Below are 22761 nucleotides of genomic sequence, written 5' to 3'. Positions count from 1 at the left end.
TGTCTCTCTGTCTCTCTGTCTCTCTGTCTCTCTGTCTCTCTGTCTCTCTGTCTCTCTGTCTCTCTGTCTCTCTGTCTCTCTGTCTCTCTGTCTCTGTCTCTCTGTCTCTCTCTGTCTCTTCAATATCAACTTAATATGTAAATTTTCCAGCATATATTAATGTTAAAGGTCACCTGCCTGATTTTGTTCTTTGGATTGCAGCTACCCTTTGAAGAGTGCTAATTGATTGTAATTGTTTTAGATAATCAATTTCATGTTATCAGGAGCCTGTTTTACATGCAGGAATTGTTTATTCTCAGTCCATTCTCCCAACTAGTGAACTACCTTAGGTTAATTGTAAGGATAAAGTGGTTTGTATATGTATTTGGAATAGGTGTGACTGGGGCTATGGACAGAGTATTGCTTCCTTGCAGACAAGAGAAGAAAAATATTCTCATGAAGACTGTTGAAATGGTTTTGCGTGAGTTATTTCAGGAGGGCCAGCGTTTCCTCTGAGAAGAAGAAAGCAAGAGTATGGGAGGAATATGAGTTAGTTTTCTAAGACATGATTGTAGATTTTTTTTCCCTTAAGAGGCTTTTTTTTCCCCCCCTTCTCTGAGGGGGAGGTGTAGGGGGGTGACAGTGGTTGCTTTTCTTATTTTATTTCAGCAGCTTTTTTTCTATAGTTCTTGCTATCCATATAGTAACTTTCAAAACTGCCAGATGTTTAGATGAATTAACGAAATTCTGAAGGGAAGAAGAAAAGGTTTCTGACAAAGAAGTATGAGTGGCTCACTGAGGGGAATGCTATTAGTAGAAAATGAGAAGGAAGGTAGTTGATGGAAATCCCAGATTTCTGGTAGTAAAAGGAAAAAATGAGAAATATGAATGGAATAAAATTACCTAAAGAAATCTTCACTTGTGCACTAAATGGTATGCATATCACAAAAAAAAAAAAAAAAAAAGTCTAATGCTAAAAGACAGTGGAGTATAAATTTTGGCACCTAACTGGAAACTTCACAGATGAAAGTGGAGGGAAGGATAGAAAAGTGATATTCACTTGAGTAATAAGTAAAAGCACAGTATGAAATGCTGTGCAATAATGGAGAGACTGCAAGCAGGGATGTATTTATCTGGGCTCCTCTTTTCATTCTTGTGACCCTTGCAGGGCTTCTTGGCCCCATGTCTGACTTGGCGGTCTTGCGCCCACCACTCCTGTCTCGTGGAGGTTTCCCCTTATGCTGCTGGGGACTTCTCTCAGCATGCGACACTGCTGCTTTTAAACCTACCAAACTGGACAGAAAGGGAATGCAAAAGTCTGGGTCACCTACCACTCTGCATGAGGTGCTTATGATTTAGGACACAATTATTTGTCCTGTGATTCACTAAAACTTAAATTTATAGGTTTAGGCTCTGATCAGAGAGCATCCTCATTGAAAATCTGTCTACTTAAATGAACACAATTTGATGTAGGTAAAAAAAGGGGTTAGAAATGAGCAAGAGGGAGCAATTGGACTGAAGATTGTTGTGTCAAGCTCTGAAGTTAAAATGTCCTTGTTTTGAAGGAGGGATAGAGGGATTCCTTTCCTCTTAAGCCTAGCGCCAATGCAACTCATAGGAGTGCTTGGGGAAGCACGGGAAGCAGGTTTCTTTGAAGAAAAAAAAAATAATATTTCCAGTTTACTAACTTCTGGAAACAAACCAGAGTTGCAGTAAACTGCAGCACATCACTTCTGAGTGGTTTGCCTCAGAATCACAGGTGCTGCTTCATTTTATCTACCTGTCTGCTGTTAAGATGGGCAGGAAATTCAAGAGCAATATAATTGTCAGTATGACAAATGAGAAGGCAAAATACTGTTGAGCGGTAGAGGACATGGGGTGTTGTTATGGCCTGTTGTTGCTATGAATAGAACCACCCAGACACCAATTAACATCTCATTGCTATGATTACTTGCTACAGTATCTGTTCCACTAATCAAACTTGCACCTTTTTAGTCCATATTTTGATTTCAAAAAGTTATACTAAGAACAGATTACATTTATCTCAAATGCAAATAAATGTGAAGCTTAAGAAGCTAATTAAGTTTATAACCACTGAGAATAACATTAAAAAGAAAATTAAATTGCTTGGTTTGGAGGAAAACCTTTTAGGAAACATTTGTTGAATAAACATAAAAGAAATTCTGCTAATGTACTCTTATGCAAATAGTCTTCTGTTTATATTTTTCCATATGCCAATCATATATCTCGTACATTTTTTCCCTTATCGAGCATTTTTCTTTATAGGAATATTTACTACCAAACAGATGATATGTACTAAGTATGAGAGTTACATGGCAGCAGTTACCAAACTTTTTTGAGAATGGTTTCAGTTTTATAACACCATTAAAAATATTTAGCTAGAAAGTGCTCCAGGGAGAAGAGATGAAAATCAAGGCTAAGACACAGTCCTCCTCTCCTCCTTTTTGGGGGAGGCCAAGGCAGTGAGTCATAGAAGATAGTAGATTTTTCCTGGAGGAAGAGAATTTACACTTATGCATGGCAGAGGCAGCAGTATTGCGGAATTTCATTGGATTGGGTTGATATTGGGATCGGTGTGTTGTCTCAGGTCTAAGCTCAGGTGTGCTCAGGTATGTCCTCTCTAAAGTCAATGAGAAAACCAAGGTTGTGGAGCAGCCTCAAGGTGTCTGGCTGTGCCATGTTACTCYGTGCGTGAACATGTCGCTTCAACTAAGAGTTTACTGCAACCACKTGGTGTAAAGCAATTTTGGCTAACAAAATTTTTGCAGTAGGTGCTGAGAATACTTGATATTTTTTGCATTCAAAGCTGCTCTCTTCCCTTATGCCAATGGTTTAAGTGCTCGAGGCAAAGATAAGACTTATACCTACAAATATTCCTGTGTTTTATTTTTAAGCAAAAACAGACTATGAAGGAGAAAAGGTGATTCATACACCAAAAAAAGAAACAAGCGTGAGTTGCGATTTCTCTTTCAAGAGCGTTGCTGTGAAAAATATTGACTCAATCAGTCTTCGTTGCTTTTGTTCTTTCTTTACCATTCCCTCTTCTGTGGAGTAAGCTAATTTAACACAGTGTGTTCCTCGGGAACAAAAGAAGGTACATGTGCTCTTGGTGCATAGGAGAGGGGGCTGGGACCTGCTTCCATTCCTGGTTGCTAGATCCTGTATTTGTGGGCAGCAGACTTGGTTATAGAGAGCATGATGTAAGAAATCAGTAGTATTTATTTGTCCAATAGAGCCAGATTTCTCTTTGAAATGAGAGGTAACTCTACCTTCTGCTGGTCTAAACTTTCTGTGAGCTGGACAGACACAGATRGAGGTGGGGAAATGTTGTGATGGAAATTGTGACTAGGATGTCATTTCTGAGACAACATAATTGTTAATTCTTAACATGTGCYTTTATCTTTGGAGAGCACCACTTTCACTACAAGGGTTTCAATTATGACTAGAATATTTTGAATTTTGAAATGCGCCCCCAGTGATTCATCACAATTTTTTAGAGCCTTGGACATGGAAGAACAAYGTTGAACTTGGAGCTTGGATTCAGATGTATTTTTTTATAAAGCAGCTGACAGGTTTGCTGGATTAGTGTTTATAATACTTATTGACATCCCATGATACCTCTCCATAGCTGAGCAGAGTTTAGATTGACTCTGGAGTATTAGTACTTGATGAAGGTAATCTGTTTTCTTGGCTGAGGCTCACAAACAAAGCAGTTAAATCCCCATTACAAATGGCTAAACGGGGACCCATTAAACTTCTTATAGGCCTGTCTCATTTCTGTAGCCCCTGAAACATTTATAAAGGGCACTGTAAAAAATTTACAGAACCTTGAGATAGTTTYACAAGTAAAGCTACTCTGCATATTACCTGAAATATGCACTTCTCCTTTAAATGGCAAAATAAAGATTGTTGAGAAAAACTTTTGCAGTATCCTTTTGGCCTATAGAAATTCTATTGCTCTGGCAATTCATATTTTGTTTTCAAAGTTCTCTAGCAAAATAAATATTACAGGTAGAAAAGATTCAGGCTGGAAGATTCAGGTAGCACTGGTGCTGTTATTGAGTTGTCTTTGTTAATGTCTGTCAATTACTGGTTCTCCAATCACACTTTTTATATGGGAAGTCACTCTGGAAATTGTTGGCACCAAATTTGCGATGAATATGGTAACAGTAGATGTATCATGTTAATGAGAATTCTCATATTAAGAAATATAAGGCACATTATTATAATGATTCTACTGGCATGAAACCATGGAAGCCACAAAGTTGTTTTTTAAATGAATCAATCCCCAAAGGCCTAAAACAATTGTGTGAAAAGTGTTTTTATTATTATTTATTTCAGTAAAAGACAGACCTAATTTGAAATGATACTTTTTGCTGTTTTAGACAATGTTTTGCATGGATAATACTAGGCATTTTTTTGAATCTAAGAAAGAAGAGAGCAAAAATGTTTAGTGCAACGCTGGAGTTGGAAGGTTAACCCAGGCCTCCCAATGCATGTCAATAAAGAGGTGATAATTAGAGAGAGAAAAAGCAAGGCCTTCATTAGGCCACAGATTATTTGTGTTGCATGGGCAAAGTGTCAAATTGAGCTCACCAGGGATGGCAGGATCTTGTGAGACAGTCTGTACCTTAGTGCATGGGGACAGTGGCATTTATTTGTTTAATCGGGACATGGTACCGGGAAGGGGGAGGGATGATAATAGAAACAGGCTATTGTCTGCCTTGATTCATTATATTCTTCTTCTCGTCATCCCCTCCGAGAACTTCATCTTCTGCTAAAGTATTTTTAAAATAAATAAACGAGCGATTCTGCCTTTCTAAATATGGGAGGTGATACGGGAGTCTAGGGAATAATGAAAGCATGCTGTGTATATATATTCTAGTTCCTGTGCATTTTGATAATTTCCAGATGGTGACTTGAGAATATTCATCAAATGTGCAGGAACATTTTATAGACCATAATATGTATTCAAGGACGCCCCTAAAATGTCCAGCAAATGTGCATCTGCAAGTATTGTTTTTCTCCCCAACCAGCCATTGATGCCAAAAGGAGCAATAAGAAAAAAGATAGCATAAGAGTCTGCTTTTTATTTTTACAAGGATCCTGAAAATATATGCTAAGCCATCTACACCATCTGCTACACTAGGGTCAAAGCCCCAGCTGCACAAGCTAGGAATAAGTGTCRTGGAACTGCTATTTTATGTGGGCTGAAGCTGGTGTTTAAAGTGGTTTTGAGCAAGGTTTCACAAAATTCAGGGACACAACTGACACTTGTTAGCATATTCATCCTTGTGAATCCTTAGGTGAAAAAGAACAAACTTCTTTCCTAGTTCTATTCAGCAAGGTGCAGAAAGGCCATTCTCTGTTGGAACCAGAGGTGCAGAGTTGTTTGTTCCTCTTACAGTAGATAAGAGAAATTGATCAAAAAAGATGTTGTTCAAATAGCAGAGTCTGTCACAGCTTACTAGGACAATCTTCCACTTTAACTCTTTCTTGTCTAGTTTCAAAATATGGATCATCTATAAGAAATCAACACTATGTTGAATTCCTTTTGCTTCCTTCTGTGTTGCTTTTTGTCTGTTGTGTTTTAGGCCAGAACAGGATGCTAGGGAATAATGCAAGTTGTTCAGGTGTTTTCATTTGTTCCAAGGCACTTGCTTCAGACATGTGCCCTTTTCAAAGGGGAAATTGTATSATAAATTAGGGCTAAAATGGTATGAAATTAGTAGCAGCATCAGAAAAGAAAGATTCATTTTGACTCTCCTTCCTGTGGAAAGCAGGATAGTCCCAGTTTCCAAGCAATTTGTATTAATTCAACTATTTTGAATCCTACCAGATAAAATAAAGCACAAAGAAAGGAACATGGAATTCCACATTGGAGTTTGGTCTTTGTTTATATCGTCTTAGCCGTGCTTGTCTTAAAAGATTTCATTTTCATATTGGTACATTTGTGAAAGAAAATGCAATTTAAGACTCTTTCACTAGATAGGTGAAATACTTTTAACCATAATAGTATTTCCAACGCTGTGCTCAAGGTCTATACAGTTAATCTATAATCAAAAAGAAAAGTATCCTTAGTATATAACAGACTGAGTTAAGCTTAAAATTGCTAGGGATAATATACTGCTTTCGTATCGCCTTCCTAGTCTCTTGTCTTATTTTTCTCAAACATCAGCTCTCAGTTCCAGAATCTTGGGGAAAGCCAGAAGACCCACCCACTACTATCCATCTCCTCAAGCAAACACTTCAAAATATTAGCACATATTTCAGTGGTTGCATCTGGCAGCCTATGCTTGAAGATAGTGATGAAAACTAGACTGAAAATACAAACTCAGTGTTTAGAAATACTGCTGAGGGAGAGATTTTTTTTAAAATCTACCACAGTGTTAGTGTTTTCTGTTTAACAATTATGTCAAAGCCAGTCAGATATGCCAAAATATTTCAATTATTATCTAATAAAGAATTTAAGCCATGACTTGCACCACTTGTTTAAATACCCACTTAATGGTCTATTTGATGAAATGCTATTTGTGATGTCTGCAGGATCGTGCTTAGGCAAATTCTTCTGGAAGCTGAGGTTATTCATCTGAGTATTATTTTGTTATTAATTGCAACAGAAATGGACTGCTTTGAGCCCTCTCCATTTTTCTGCAAATCAGATGTCTACTCAGTGACTGGAAGCATGATAAGAATATGAAGGTCAATCCATGTGAAAAAATGTTGAAGGGGAGTAATTGCAACTCCCGTTATGTGGCAGATTACAGTTAATTACAGATGTGGTGTTATATTCCTGGAAAGGAGGGATGCAAATCTGAGTATCTATAAACACTGTTCTTCCCAAGTGGGTGGAAATCTGGTGGTGGTGGTGGTGCAGTCTGCCTTACTTTCTTGCTAAATGAAGCTCATGTGAAAGTGGCAGGAAAATCATTTTGAGTGATGGACTTTCTACAAGAATTAAGGATGATCATGACAAGCCATTCCAACTTTTGCTTCATATGCAAAGTAGTTTTACTTCAGAGCTTATACAGAATTTTCAGTCAATTCAGTAGTGTCATGTAATAGTTTCACGCTTTTTGGAAAACTTTGTACATCCAGGATGGAGCTCAATGAGAAYTGACAATGCCATCTCAGATGGTCCCCAGCCAAGTGGTTTTCTCAATCTGCTCAGGAWCAAAATTTCAGTTTGATTTCTTCTCTTGCTATTTAAGCTGGGAGACAGAAGGTGTGTTCTTAATGTCTCATATTGTTCCCTCTGTGCTGTTGGAAATGGAAAGACTGGTAACGCCTGAGAAAGCAAAAGTTTGTGTCTGAGGATAGGAATGACTCTAGGTTGTCAGCATTGGCTGTGCATGTAAAATGCTGTGTTTTTCTCTAGAAAATTCCAGTGTCTTTATCTTGAACCTCCTCACATGACAAGAAAATTATTTCCTACCATTCTTATTTCTCTGACTTTTTAAAATATGCACTGTTATTCTCGTACATGTGTGTACAGAACAGTTCCGCATAACATGCTGCACTAAGTGAAGAGAAAAGAGAAAAAATATCCAGCAGTTATCCTGTTGTAGTTGTTGGTAGAAGCTTCTCAAAAGCAGTGTAGTAGGACAATTGCTGTCAAGTAGGGTGCAAGTTATTCTATGCTTCCTGGTCCCAGAAAATATATCCTGAGTGTCTTAGGCTTTGGATATTCTGCTGTTGTACTTCAGTTTGTAGTGTTGTTTGTTACAGGAATTTTGTCTGATTATGGATTAATCTTGTTGTGATTTTGGAGAAACTGTCCTGAGTCTGGTCCAGGAGTGGGCAAAGTCAAGTTCTGGGGTGCTGGTGGGTGCAATGCACAGCTGCCACATGCCATAGTGGTTCAGGGCCAGCACCAAGTACCAACATTGCTGGGAGACCCAGTGTGCCCTAGGTCTGGCCTTGAGTCTCTTGCTGTTGTGCTCTTCATTGTGTCCCCTTGTGCTTGTATTTCCTTTTATTTTTTTTTTTCCTGTTGCAGTATCCCAGTTTACCATTACCCTGGAAAATGGGTAGACAGTTTAACTTTTCAGTGGACACACTTAATATTCTTAGCCATTCTGCAGTGTCTTCTAGAGATATTAAACTCTTTCAGGTGGCATCAGGTTTTCCCTTGCAAAGCAGTGATTGCAGGTACTGTGAGGTAGTTGCAACTCTTTTGAGTCATAGACTTATATTTRTATGAGAAATGTGCATCTTTGGAAGGCTGCTAAATATTACTGCTTAAATCTATTACAAGGAAGCACAATTTTCTGTAACCTAATTTCCTAAGCCTAATGAACCTAGTAAATTTCCTCTGATGTCTTTCCAAGTTAATATGTTAAATCTAATTTATTTGGCAAAAAAAAAAAAAAAWGGACAAATTACCTCTTAATTGAATTAACTTGGAAGAGGAAAAAAAGTATTGTTATGGAAATCTGTGACTAATAGTTCGCAGATGTGAAAGTCTTGGGTTTGCTTCTACTCATTTATTAGGTTGCAATTTCTATTTTTGTGTATTGCATTTTAACTGAGAGTTGGCTGATCCATATACTTATTTTAAAAGTTTATAAGTTATACTGATTTACTTCCTTGATGCTTAATGTTGAAGTTTTTTTAAATCCTATATGACTATATCATATTTAATAAAAGTAAGACAGGATAGACATAGAAGAACATAGTTGTCTTCCTCCTGAAACATAATTTATATCCTTAATTCTGACAGTATAGTCCTTTCTTGACCCTTGATTATGTGGAGAGAGATGATAGGAAGAATGGAACCTGACAAATGTATAAGGGAAAATAAAGTGCAAATATGATGTTATAGCATCCGTACATGTCTTCACGTTCCGATTCATCTTGTGCTGAAAGACTTCTACTGACACCATTTTAAAATGACTGTATGTATTAATAGAATTGCTTTCTTTCTATTCACACATCTCTACTAATTTCAGATTTGTTTGGGACAGAAYTTGGCTTTTAACCTCTAGGCTGGAAATCTTTCTAACGTTCTTTCACAGCAAATTTAATATTAGCAATATCTGAGGTTATGTTTTAAATGCTCCAGGAGTTTTCCTGCTGTAAAATTTTACCTGACTTTATCTTTTTGYGACACAACAGGACTTGTATGAAAGATAGTCAATAAACAGCAATAGTAAGGTCAACAGTTTTAGTATTAAAATCATTTTACAGTATGTTTGCTTGAAGTGCACATAAATTCAAAGCAGCAATAAGTATAAACAGAATAGCTGATTCCTTGGATGCACTCCAATATAATTATAGCTATTCACCCTTGTGACTATTTGTGTGTGTAGCTTAAAGCTATTTGCCTGCCCTGAGGTACACTAGCAGTATTTTTATACATCTCTGTATCGATTGAAATGCAAAACTCGGTAAACCTGGAAAGGAGGCTAACAAGCTTAAAGAAATGTATGAGTAAAATTAAACAGCAGATTGAATGTGCATTTTGACATATTTTAGCAGTAGCACCCATTTCTTGGTTCAGGTGCTTCTTATTCTCTTCACTTTTGAAACAGAATTATCTCTGAAGGATTTGTCACCAAAATAGTGTATTTCTAATAGGCAATTATGAAAAAAAAATTACCATCAATCACATTTATTGCAAACATCTCATAAGACAGTAAAACATTTATGTGGCTATGGAAGGCAAGTATGTTGCCATGTAATATACTACAATTTGCATATAAAGAACAGCAGGCAGCAAACAAGTATCTTTTCTTATTTCATTTATAGAAATGCCTTTGCAATATGTTTACTTAATTTACATCAAAATGTTATAGCTGCAACACCTGAGTGATATTAACTGTCAATAGAGCTCTTAAAGGAAGCAGAGTGGAGGTGGCTTCTCAGGTAGGAGGTGTCAGACCCCTCGCTCCTTCTCCAAATGCCTTTGGCCCTGAGGTCTTGTGCTGATGTGCACCTGGAAGGGGGCTGGTTCTGTCTTTGCTTTTTCCCTCCATAAAAATGGAAAAATGCTCATTTTCATTCACATGTGTTTTGCTTTCAAAAAAAAAAGGCAGCACTTTTTGTTGGAGGGGGAAGGAGGAGAAGCCTTTAGTGCCCATGACTGTCCATACCCACATGTGTAGCTTGTGCAGGGTTGTATGATATAAAACGACTAATAAAATGTTAGGCTGTTTGTATGTTGAAGTTAGTAATGACTCTTTATCTTTTTTTATTTTTATTTATTTTTCTTCTTCCCAAGTCTCCAGGTAAAATGAAGGAGGCAGCTTCGCAATGAAAAAGAGAAATGAATAACATCCCATGGTACAAATCTGTGGGGCTTTTTAGACATTTCACTTTCAACTATCATTTCTTTTAAAAAAAAATGCCTTCTATTTACTTGTCAGAACTAGATTTAATTCCTATATGCTGCAAAGAATACTCCATGTTAAGATATTGATATAACAAATTGCTGAATGTTTTAGAGATTGATTCTTGATGACCAAAATGGGCTTTCAGATTGGAAATCGTTTTTTTCCAGAAAACACCTGCTGAGATAGAAGTCTGACTGCTATTCTAAAGAAATATATGGTTTGTTTCATCTGTTTCTATCTAGCAATTTGCGGATGCTATCAAAAATTGCATTTTTTAATGAAAATTACCTAAGGATTTGGCACAGACTCTTGGTTGGAATGGGCTGGCCAATTGCTGTTAGGCAGGGCATTATCATCCTCATTGGATGCTACTTCTGTCACTCCTCTTCCTGCCAAATTATRACAAGCCACACAGCAGGGAGTAAATGATCATTAATACTTCATCCCCTGGGACACAATAAACTGCTATTGATGTGTATATGAATATACCACGTAAAGCTTGTCAGGAAGGTGACAGGAGAAGGTGTGTTTTTCAAAATGATTTTATATCATAGTGGGCTGTGATTTTCTTTCTTTTTTTTTTTTTTTTTTCTTTTTGCATTGTGCAGCAGTGACTTTGGAATTTGTTCCAAGTTTTTTATTTTTGGGGGAGAAAAAAATCTTTTAGTTACTTTTAGCTCTTCTGATAGCTATTTCATTAGATAAACACAAGTCTTTGTATGTTCTTTGCTTTGAATTCGGAAGTTAACAGCGTGTTTTGCAGGAAAACACTCCTGTCAARCAGGCGATTTTATCCTATTTAACCTATTCTCCCAAATAATACAGTCTTTGCATGTAGGTGTACACAAAGATACTCGTTTTGGTAGATGAGTACTAAGTCAGATGCCAAGAGATACTAATTATAAGAAAAATTTCTACACTTAGAAAAAGCTGTTCTGAGCTTAAATGAGTTGATTCAGAACCATTTTTAGAAGCAAAAAGTTAACAATCTTTGTAAAATGTAAGTGTTATGTTATATTATGTTCTTGGTAATGTCAGAAAGAGGCTACAATTTTTTTGAAGTATTTGTTCAGCCACTGCTTTGAGCAATGCTTTTCTATTCTGGGAAGTGGTCTGAAAAAGATAATTACTGATTTATGAGAAGACTTTGCATGTTCTGCCTGTGGGTTTTTGTGTTTTTGACACAAAAAAAACAATGAATTATTTGGAGGTTACTGCATTGGAAGTTTTGTGTAGGCAAGGAGCACAGGAGTGCTTAACAAGTCAGTGTGGAGCCTGATAATGTCACTTTGAGTTCTTTTGACATTCGACAGAAAAAGAAGTTTTCTGATATACTCTYCACGTTTCTATCTACTTTTTTCCTTTTATTTTCTATGCATATTTATGGAATGCAGTGTTTTGCATTTGCAAAATAATTTCATTAAGACTATGCTTTTTAAGGAATAAATTGTTTCATAAAATACTTTGAGCGCTTTGGAAGCTGCAGCAATTTGTATGATGCCAGTTAATCTTGTCTATGGAACTTCAAAGTCATTCTTTGTTTTTCTTTTTAAGATGGGTAAAGAAATCTAGAGCTTCTCTTCTACCAAATTGACTCTTAATTGACACTTACAGCTTAGTTCAGTTTGGGGTTTTTCTTTGCCTCTTTCTGATTGGACTTAAAAAAAAACAAAACAAAACAAAAAAACCTCTCTTGACAAACCCCAGAAAAGAAAATCCTGTAAACATCATTAGAAGGCTCAAAAATTTGTTTCCCGTCTCTTCTATGTCACAGTGACATTATCAGCATTCTAATGTCACCTACTTCAAAACCCCTATATATGGCAAACTATTTGTGATGGAGTCATCTGGTTGCTGAGAATGTGGCAATTGTGCAGGTGATGTTGAGGAGTCTGCTCATATTACATAGGAAGGAACTAAATGCTGCTGGATGCATAACACCAGCACTGTGTGCATGCCTGGGCAGGGAAGGAAAAGAAAAAGACAAGTAGAAAATAATTTTTTATATCACTTGTGGAACTTCTAATATCCCTTTGCCTGTGCTAAATTATGATGGCTCCAGGTACCCATTATACAACATAAGAATGGAGTAGGAGGAAAGGCATTTGCTTTGTCCTCTTAGGCATATGCAGTGAGGGGCTGTGGGCTATTGGTTTCATCAGAACAGCACTTACTGATTTGTGGCCTAAGCAGAGGGATGAACAATGTCTTTAATGTACGTCTTTTGTTTTGACAGAAGCCTATCTAGGGTGATGTTACTATTAAGGGATGACTCCACAGGGCAAGTTTTAGAAACTGAACATAAGGTCGTCAATATCATATACACTCTGAGTTCTGGATATGGTTAAATACTGTTTTCAATACTGACTGGTGATTGTGAAGTTCAGTGAGAAAACTTCTGAATAATTTCACTTCATCTTCCTTAAATCCTAATCCTTCTGGCTTGTGCATGCAGAAGCATGAAAGTTAGGAATGATTAGATGGCATTGGCATTGCAAAATCCCAAGAAAAATACTACAGTTAATGAGAATTGTGTGTATAACCTCCTGCTTACTGCAATGACAATTCACTTCTACAATTCTGTCAAACATTACAAAAACAAATAAATCCGATAGCTCAACAATAAGCTAACTGCTCAGGCCACTTCTTTAAAAAKGCAATAGCCTAAATCTTCAGCTATATTAAATCTACATCTCTCCATTRAGTTCAGTGCAGCTAAACCTATTTATGCTGCTTGGGGAATTAGCCTGTTGTGACTCAAACAGTAAAGTATGCAAAGGTTTCATCAAATTCATTGGTAACGTGAGTAGAAATGAGTATGGGGGTTTCAAATGTTAAGGCACTAGTTAAAAAAATATTTAAACCACCGCTGAAAAATCCTAAACTACTGCTGCATATGTTCCAGTAATTTGYTCAGCAATGCAGTATGTTGCAGTCACCGAATGAAGAAAACTTCTCATGAGAATGTTTAAAATGTCACCAAGGTTCAGTTTAGCACAGGGTGCAGGTGTCCCTACAAAGGCTTTGCTGAGCGGATGTGTTTATACAGTTGCTGCTGAGGGATGGTATTGATTGGTTAGGCAACTAATAAAACAAGCGACCTCACTTTCATCTTTGTGGATTCTGTTCCTTCAGCAGATAGAAAAGTGGTTTTAATTATTCACATCATCCATTTTAATTTTTTTTTGCTCTTACCCATCCACTCTCCAAGTAATACTCTCATCTTCTTATTGTACAAAACCAGAAAAAGGGGCAAGAACTGGGCTGATGGATAACATTTTTTAGACACTAAAAAACTGATGTTCTCTTACTGGTTTCATTACTAGAAGTCAAGATTTGGTAAGACATCCACACTGTCGGACTGTTTTTGTTTTTTATCTTCAATATTTGTGTCTAAGTCAACAAAACCAGAGGAAATATCCATGTTATTCTTGAGAAGAGAAGGCTTCAGGGACTAATTTACAGTTGTCAGCCTTAGTAAATGTGTGATCCATTTCACAGAAGCTCGGACACAATCTCTGCATTTTAATTATGTACCATCTTATCAAGAATTGTTACCAAAGCATGATGATGACAGCTCCTTGTTAATTTTGTGATACAAAATACTTGAAAGTCAGACATTGATGAGGGTGTTTGAAATCACCTGCATTGTTCATACTTTCATATGTAGGTTTTCCTGGAATTGCTTTGCTAAGAAGTATCTCTTTGGAGCAGTGAGCCACAACATAATTACAAATAGAAAATTGCAGATGCCTACATCTGATGAATATTTATATAAACTGTGAACTTTTGTTTTCATCTTTTTTTTAAAAAAAGTAAAGATAGAATAGAAGAGTTTCTAGGTAGCTTAGTTGATGGCTTCCAAGAAAAAGAAACAGAAGAAGAATTTAGGAAATGTATTTATTTATGAAATGGCCTTAAAGTTCTTATGAAATGTTTGGTAATGACAGTCTTGGGTATATTGCATAAAATATGCAAATATGTTCTGKTAAAGGAACCATATGGGATATACATGGTTCAGGAACCGAAATGAGAAAGGAATAAAGATGGGAGTTCTTTAGTTAAGTCTTGGAAGGACTTTTTAGAAGTCTGAAGGCTAACATTGGTTCACTTCTTTTCAAGTTGTTCCTTTATCTCTTCCTTCAAGCAAATTTTAATTCCAAAACACATATGTTATTTTCTTTTTAAATCAAATAAGTAGAAAGAAAGCAGGGAAGCAAGAACCCAAGAGCTTGAAGGTGTTAGCATCCCTCTATGAGGACAGTCTACTTGTGGACATTGCTCCAGAAGGCATTACTAAATTGTGGAGAAAGAGCTGTCTCACTCTCCCTATTACAAAAATTTAAGTTAAAAGATATCCATAAAGAAAAAAACAGTGGTAGTATAGCTTTTGAACACTTTATTTTATGCTTGTCTTTTACTCAGCAGTCCAATCTAAATAAAGAACCACTTCAGGATAAGGATATATTTTTTCTGCTCTTTTGTTTCCTGTACCACTTCAGCTTGTACTAACGTAATAATTTGTGTGTGGAAGAAAAAAGTTGAGCTGATTAGAGCATGCATATTTTCCATCCCCAGTAAAATAAAGTAGGAACCCATGTAAATGAGGCATACAGTTTGTAATGAACTGGTCTGATCATGATGATGTGTTTGACTGCATCTCCCAAAGTTCATTAACTTAATGTAATATACAGTGGCAAGAATGATACCTATGATTGCTCCAATTAAAATGATAGTTTTGTGCTTCTCTATGATGCAAGTTAGTGCTGTGARAACATGAAAAAAGGACCTCATAAATGCCACCCAGCTGCAGAAGTGACAAAGTGAGTCTGCTGGTTTTTCCTAAAGGCACCTAGAAGAATGGGCATAGCTGCAATTGCATTTTGTTATTGTTGAAAACTCTTACAGTTTCCCAAGTGTGGTAAGACCAAGGCAATATATGTGTGATATTATTGCTCAACCAGTTTTTACAAGACTAAGCAAAGCATGCAGACATAAACCCTTAAATGGAATAAAATAAAGCAATACGATTGTAAATATATGGTACGTGGAAATTGCTGAAAGAAGGTTGTGAGCAAGGGAGAATAGCTCAACATCCTGCTCCATAGAAGTGTAGGATTAAAGCTTTGCCCTATTTTGAGCTCACCACTTCTTAATAAGGAGCGGATGGAAACTGAAGAGATGAAGAGACTATTGTGAGACACCACAGAGCACTGCATGTGTGATGTTCCTTCTGAAGCCGTAATAACCATTTGATTCCTGACCCTGAGGTGAGTTTTGTATACTCTTATGCATTAGGGAAGTGAAATGATATGCACTGAGATATGCCCTTCTTTCCAAACCGTGTCTTTAGAAGTGGCATAATTGAGGTATAAATAAAATAACAAAGAAAGCTTTTTTATGTACTACTATTTTCAACTACCAACAGTTGTCTTGACGCTTGCTGGTATTTCAGTTGTGAATTTTAAATGGTGCTGCTCTTCATCATGTCATGCAAAATGTGCTTGATGGAGATTGCATTTTAAGGAAAATCTGTGGAAATCCGATCTGTAATACAATCCTAAAAAGTGTAGTTGACTCCCGTGGTCACTTCCTATTCGTCCTCTGACATCTCTGGCAATAAAGAATACAGAGCCTTAAAACTGGCACTCGGCAGTAGATGAATCCATATCTTTTGCCCAAAATTAAAATGAGGATCTAGCACATGGTGGTTGTTTTAAGTGTCTGCCCTTATGTGGGATGCCAAGAGGCCATCCCCTGCTGGTTCCCATTCAAATGAATGGGAAACCTATGGATAAATTGCCACCTGCAGCGTGTGATAGCGGACATTGTAAGCAGCTGTCATTGTAGCTCTGTAATTATGCAAGTATTCTTCTAATATTGTGCAATTAGTTGACCCATTTCACTTTCTTTCTCTTAATAATATTTTGTAGATGTCAAGAGCACTGAACTCTCCTAGTTTAATCACTTATGTCTTGGTGCGAGCCAACCAGCACTTTCCTGATGCTCTCATAGCTGGCACTTGCTTTTCATACTATAATTTGTTTACTGATTCTTTTTTTAAAACTGTTACTTTCCAGACTGGGAGATGATAAAAATCATGCAGATTACTCTCAAATGCCAGCAGCTTTTACCTTTATTAGGCACGTCAGATAGTGGTGACTGATAGAAGGATGCCATTGGCTTTATTCTCTTTATCACAAGTTTCTTTCCGGTATTGTGGGGCTGAAGTGTAATCGAGATTAAAGTTGTTTTATGAGATGCACTGAAAAGTAGTAACCATGCATCCTTTCTGTCCTTTCTGGCTTGTGAGAAATCTTTAATGGGAGAGAAAYTGAGTGATAAGAAATGAAGCACTTTTTTGAAAGTCACAAATAGTATTCAACTGGGGCAAACTATTTTATACAGTTATCTAGTTCCTTCTAGTTCCTTCTCTTGATAGGCTTGTCATTTCCTGTAACTAAATGTAAGCTTGTGAATATGGAAAGATGGAATTTTCACAGAGATTTTTAATAAAAAAGGGAAATGTGGAGGTGGTGAAGATCTGCTTGTCCACCCATAATCTATTGTTTCTTTCCAAGGTAGTGATGTGGGAATATCCCCATGCTGTGCAGAGTCCAGAGCTGAAGTTAAGTGCCTTCCTTGCCACTTCCCATGGATGCCCCTCACTTGRTGCACCCACTCGTAATCAGGCCATTTTTACTACTTATTTATCTATACATTTCAGAGTGTGTTTGGTTCTGTATTAAGTCATAGATAATAAGAAAGGGTTCATAATCTGTGTTTTGGATGGCCTGAAGAGGGCTTTTGAAAGAGCAGAAGATATAGAAAGTGCAGGTTTCTGCACTTATTTGTTGAGTTCATGTAAATACAAGGCTTCTTAGAGCTTTGTAATACCACAGCATTGTTCGGAGTTGATTGATAAGTTAGAATGAAGTATGGTAACATAATGCCCCCTATGGTTAGCTGGGGGGTATGTACAGTAACCCTGAAAGGAACGGTTGCCTAAACACTGCAGTTGAATTGGAATTGYATGTTATCCTCCCCAGCTACAAGAGGAAAAATATCTGGCTTGATTTTCTTAATAAAGAGATCAGACACCATTAATTTAGATACTCTAAATCTCCTCCTTTCCGGAGATTCAAAGCAATTGAGATCAAAAATACTCTCAGTGAATTTAATTGCCTAAATGCTAACAGCTGCATTAATAAATTTGTATACCAGCCAGTTGTTATTTTAAYGTAGAAGTCACCACCTAAGGAGAGAGCCAAGCAGCCTGTCCCACAGGGAGAAAAGGCTCTGCAATTGAATACGTGGCCACTTGATGGCAACATTTTACTGCATATACGTAAGCCTAGCAGAATGTTGACAGTAGAAACTATAACCATGAAAAGGTGCACCTTTCCTTAGGACCCAGTTTTAAAAGCCCCGAATACTTATAAAACAGAGRTAAGACCTCTTTATCCTCTCTATCTTGTGTATGCTACAGTTGTATGTGCTTTTATTAATTCACTTTTTATAAGATTTCATTTAGTGGGCTAGTGCTTTGAATAAGATAACGCTTTCAAGAAACAGAAGTGAGCAAAATGCATTAAAAAGTTTTCAGAGTGCAAAGTTGCAACAGCAGTAAGCTATATAGCAATGCATAGGTGATAGTACATTCAACTGCTAAATTAGTTCTTTTTCTATTCATTTTTAAATCACTTTTCCCTATGTGCGGTTTAAAAGCAAGTCTTCCTTTTCTGCCCTCAGTAGTCCTCTCAGTTCCCTTATTCTTCTTTCTTTCAAAGAAATAAAGGATGAGCTTACAGTGCAGCTCATCAGTTCTCCTGCAAGTTCACTTTTAAATCTGCCTGGGGGGAAAAGAAATCAGCTTCTCCTTTTGGTGGTAAACCTGCAGTGATGAGGGGAGGCCTGTCTATGAGTAGGGGATGAATAAAAGTTGCAGAAGAGCTTTGAGAGCCCCTGTCCTGCACAGCCTSTTGCAAAGAGGAGGTAAATGCTGATGGGACCGTCCGGGTAGAGATAAAATAGAGGTGGGGGGAGGACTCTCTTAGCCTAATAAATGCCTCTGATTCTAATAAATGCAAATAGGAGTTAATATCCAACTGTATTGGTCACTACAGCTTGCTGAAGAGCAAACCTGTGCAAGTTGGTTATTCAAGCAATGTAACAGTAGAAGTGTGATGTCTCTCAGGGCCGGTGTTTGAGGCTTATCTTGAGTCACTTTGAGTCTCTGGGCTTAGTCTTGCTTACGCCTTTGTTCTATTTTGGTAAATAACGAAAAAGTCATTGCCTTTCATGCATTTAAGTCTTTACAACCTGGGGACTGGGTGGGAGAGGATAAAACAAAATGAGAGTGACTCACTGGGAATAATTACTGCACTTTGTCAAAATGTTATAAAATTGTATTGGTTGTCTGCTTTTAAGTTGAAATTCCACAAGTAAAGTGTGGGCAGATTGATTTTGCAGTAAGTACATTTAAAACTCCAGAGAGAAAAAATAGTTTTTCCTGCTCATGCTTGATGGTATTAACTTTYTTGCTGTGTCTCAGACACAGCACTAGCACAAGTGGGACAGAATGCCCAATTCTTCCTCTTTCCCTGTGCAACAGCCAGTTTATCCTTTGGGCTGGGACTGTAAACACAATTGCTAAATTTAACCTAACCACAGGTAAGGTTAAACAAATGTTATCCCAGCTACTGGTCCATGTACATATATATCCAGTTAACATTTAAAATYTGTAAAAAGACATATACACAAGGTTTGTGAAAAATGAGGCAGTGTTTGTTCCCCATAATGGCAGGGATCTGAAATGGCTGTTGTCAATGGGAGCACAAGAGCACAAGATTATGGAAAACACAGTTTACCATAATCTATAAAGCTTCCTCAGAATCATGTCATTAGCTTCCCCATAGCAGTGCACAGCAGAGCTAATAATGCAATTATGGTTCATGTAGTTAAACTATGCTATTGATAATTTTTTTTCCCAGGAGGTCTTCATTTCTAGTGATTCTAATGATCTGCATTGTACAGCAGTATGGATTCTACRTTTCACTGTGAAGGAAGTAAAATTGAGAATAAATACCAGCTTTCTTAATGCCGCTGTAAACGCCAGATTTAGTAACCATTAACCAAATGTTGGAGTCTATAAAAAGTATAATTCTTTGTATCAAAAAAAGAGGCCACATTCAGATCCCAGACACCAGAACAAACTATTATGCTGGAATAACAGAGCAGAATTTTATCCAATATTTGATTATYCTCCTTTGCTGAAGCTATAATTCATTACATTTTCTGGGTTTTGTATTCTAACTCTTCCAAGTCTGCTGTATTTAAGAATGTAAGTATTAGAGGAAATTAGTATAATCATCACAATGAAAATGGTGTGTGTGTTATTTTAATAGGAGAGGGGAARATTTACCTTCCCTTTCTGCTGTTGAACAAATGTGGAACCTGATCTTCTGCACTTTTACCTGATTTACAGTAAGTATGAGAGCTGAGAAGGGCAAGATGATTCAGACACTATTCAGTCTATTATCCAGCATCAATTCATGACTCCCATTCAGGAAATATTTTCTCCTTTTAGAAAAGGAAGGGTTTCATCTGTGTTGATCCCTGCAAAAGCAAAATCTTGTTAGTGTGAATGGACGATAGAGAAACTCATTGCAAACTCCTTATTTTTGCRTGTTAGTTTCAATCCTGAGATGTTGGAAACTCCAACTCAACCATCCATTGGCAGGAAGGTTGCTCGCTGTCTCTGTGGTCTCTGCCTTCCATGACTAAGGTTGTCACAATAGGATAAATCACTAAGTGATGAATCTCTGAAGGAATTCCCTATTTAGGAGGAATAAGTTTTGTTTTTATTAAGGATTAGGCTTTTCTGTCCTATTAACGATAAGGTTCTTCTGTAACCTTCCAAAAGTATTACAAAGCATTTAGAAAAGACAAATAATGAGGTGATAGGGTGCTAATCATTTTGCTGATAAATATTCTTCTGCTTTAATGTACATGGGACACAAATGAGCTAAAAATAAACTCAAAGAATGATTGCTGCTAAGTGTCTGAGGAAAACCACAGATATGCAAGGGACCTGCTAATTAGGCTTCCTCAGTGGGCCACAAGGAAAGGAAAAAATTGAAAATGGCATCTGAAAAATAAAGCAAATATAGCTAATGACTCTAACCATTCTTGTGTTTAAAAAAAAAAAAAAAAGCCCATGATGATTAACTCTCCATGCTCTGATTATTTTTAGAGAGTATCTGTTATGTTTCTAAACACGTCAGAGATAGATTAGCATCAGGATGCCATTAAGGTAAGGTAAGGTAAATGCAGCAAGCCAGGCCAAACTCGAGGCATCAGAAAGACCATCCAGACCTGGATGCACCCCACCTCATCCACGTTCAAGTACCTTGAATTATCACTTAAAATTTTCCCCTTCAGCTCTGTTTGATTTACAGATGGTCAAAGAAACAGGCTGCGTCTAGAAGAATTTGGTCCAGTAGTCCTGGAATTCTGAGCATCAGTACATTTTCATCTATGCAGAAGTTTTTGTCTTATAAAGGCAAGATTATATCAAGAACATGTAGTTAATTTGGGGAGAAAAAAAAATCCAAATCTAACATCTTTGAAGAGATTAACAGGTTAGCATGCACATATGAACATGTGATTGAAGCAGCAGTATAGCAGCCACGCAGTTACCATGGAATGGAAAATCTGCTGCAGACAATGCTGTTTACAAATCTGTTATCCCTATTAGTTATTGTTGTAAATAGCAGGAAATAATGTGAAAAAATGAAAGTAACTGGTATTCTGCAAGAATGACTTTGCTTGGTAAATGGGCTACCGTTCTCCCTTCTGTAGGTCTGAGAAGCACAAGAACTAAATGTTTTCAACTTTAATAATAATAATAAAAGCGTAATAGTTGTACTATAGCATTAGGTAGAATTTCTAAAGATTGCTAATAAATGTAGAAAACAAATTGGATTGAGATCCTTAATTCCTTTTATTATTTTTTTTAGAGGATGAAAAGCGTTATCTGAATTAAGCGCATCTGAAACTTATTATTCTTTCAGTATGCTAATTAATAGAGGAGGATCATGAATTTGTTAATTAAAATAAGATACCTCAGGGAAACTGAAATTAATTTTGATGTCCTAATAGAGTTACCATTGTGCCATTAAATCTTATGGATGTCTTATCCCTTTTTTTTTCTTTTTCCTTCCTCAAAAAGTAAGTAAATGCTTTCTGCAGTTGGAATTTGGAATTAAAACGGGAAGCAGTCACTTTCTGAAGGTGGGGAGGAGATCAGCTAGCAGCTTGAGTAKCCTCAGCCCTTTGGGGGCTATCAGACTGTTCATGTAATAAATGCAGTGGGCTGTAAATTAGCACAAAACCGCTAACCTTTAGGTCACTGAGTCCGTGTTAGTAGGGTTTAGTTTTAAGTAGTCACTTCAGCTGCCTCCTGCAGTAACTCAGTGATGCTGAGGTTATTTTTTCCCAYAGATGCAAGCAGCAGAAGCACTCATCAGGCAGTGATCCTGAATGGGGTTGTTTAAGGTGGAAAACTTACTACACCTTAACTGAGCACCTGTCAGAGATGACAGCAAATACTGTGGTAGACTAGATGTCAGCTATACTGGTGATTTAATTTGTATGTTGTCATATTGTGGGTTTGCTTTGTTTTGTTTTTTTTTTTGGCTTTATGCTTTTTAAGGGAATCTTCTGGTCCTCCTTGCTCAGCACGTGGTGATTATGGAGCACAAGGACTGTGTTTCTGGGAGACAAGGGACCTGGAAGCCGTGTTTGGTAGAGCCCCACGCACTCRTGCTGCTCAGCCACAGATCTGTGCTAGAGAAAGGCAAAGCAAAGCCCCAAGGTGCTGAAAGGAATTGGCCGAGTCCTCAGCATCCATTTCTTCTTCCCCCAATTACTGCTACTTTCCCCCAACACTGTTTGCTAATGCAGATCTAGCTAGATCTTGTGACTTGACAAGGGATCAAATTCTGGATATGTCAGTCAATGCAAATACTGATTTCAATTTATTTTTTAACAAAGGAAAAGGTCCTGAAATACAGTGTTTTCTAATACTCACACTTTCCCACATAGAATCTCATTTAGAATTTTGTTTTTTTCCATGATGTAGAGAAAGGAAAAGAATAAGCAAGTAGGGGAGAAGTGTTACTTTTTTTTTTTTTTCAAATCGGAGCACAACAGTAGTTCCAATTTTAACTAATGAATTTTCAAGCACAGTGATGAAATTCAGCATCATCACCAAGGCTGCTATTTATGTTCTCTCTTCAAAACTTTTTTTCCTGGTGACTGTACTAGAGGATAGAAATCTTTTCAGTATACCTTGTCTTGAGTATTGTCCCTCACTTTTCCACAGGATTCGACTGGTATATCTTAATTACAGACAACCAATAGA

General features: G+C 37.1%; 1 protein-coding gene across 4 annotated transcripts in view; it reads left to right on the top strand.

The window, feature by feature from the left end:
* PLSCR5 (phospholipid scramblase family member 5) overlaps positions 1-22761 on the top strand; it is a 69527-nt gene that overhangs the window by 31003 nt on the left and 15763 nt on the right. The gene's annotated exons all lie outside the window — the stretch shown is intronic.

The sequence above is a fragment of the Nothoprocta perdicaria genome, unplaced genomic scaffold (assembly GCF_003342845.1).
Source record: "Nothoprocta perdicaria isolate Ctin4 unplaced genomic scaffold, notPer1 scaffold_25, whole genome shotgun sequence".
In the NCBI taxonomy this organism is placed as follows: domain Eukaryota; kingdom Metazoa; phylum Chordata; class Aves; order Tinamiformes; family Tinamidae; genus Nothoprocta; species Nothoprocta perdicaria.
This window is presented reverse-complemented; position numbering and strand designations above follow the sequence as displayed.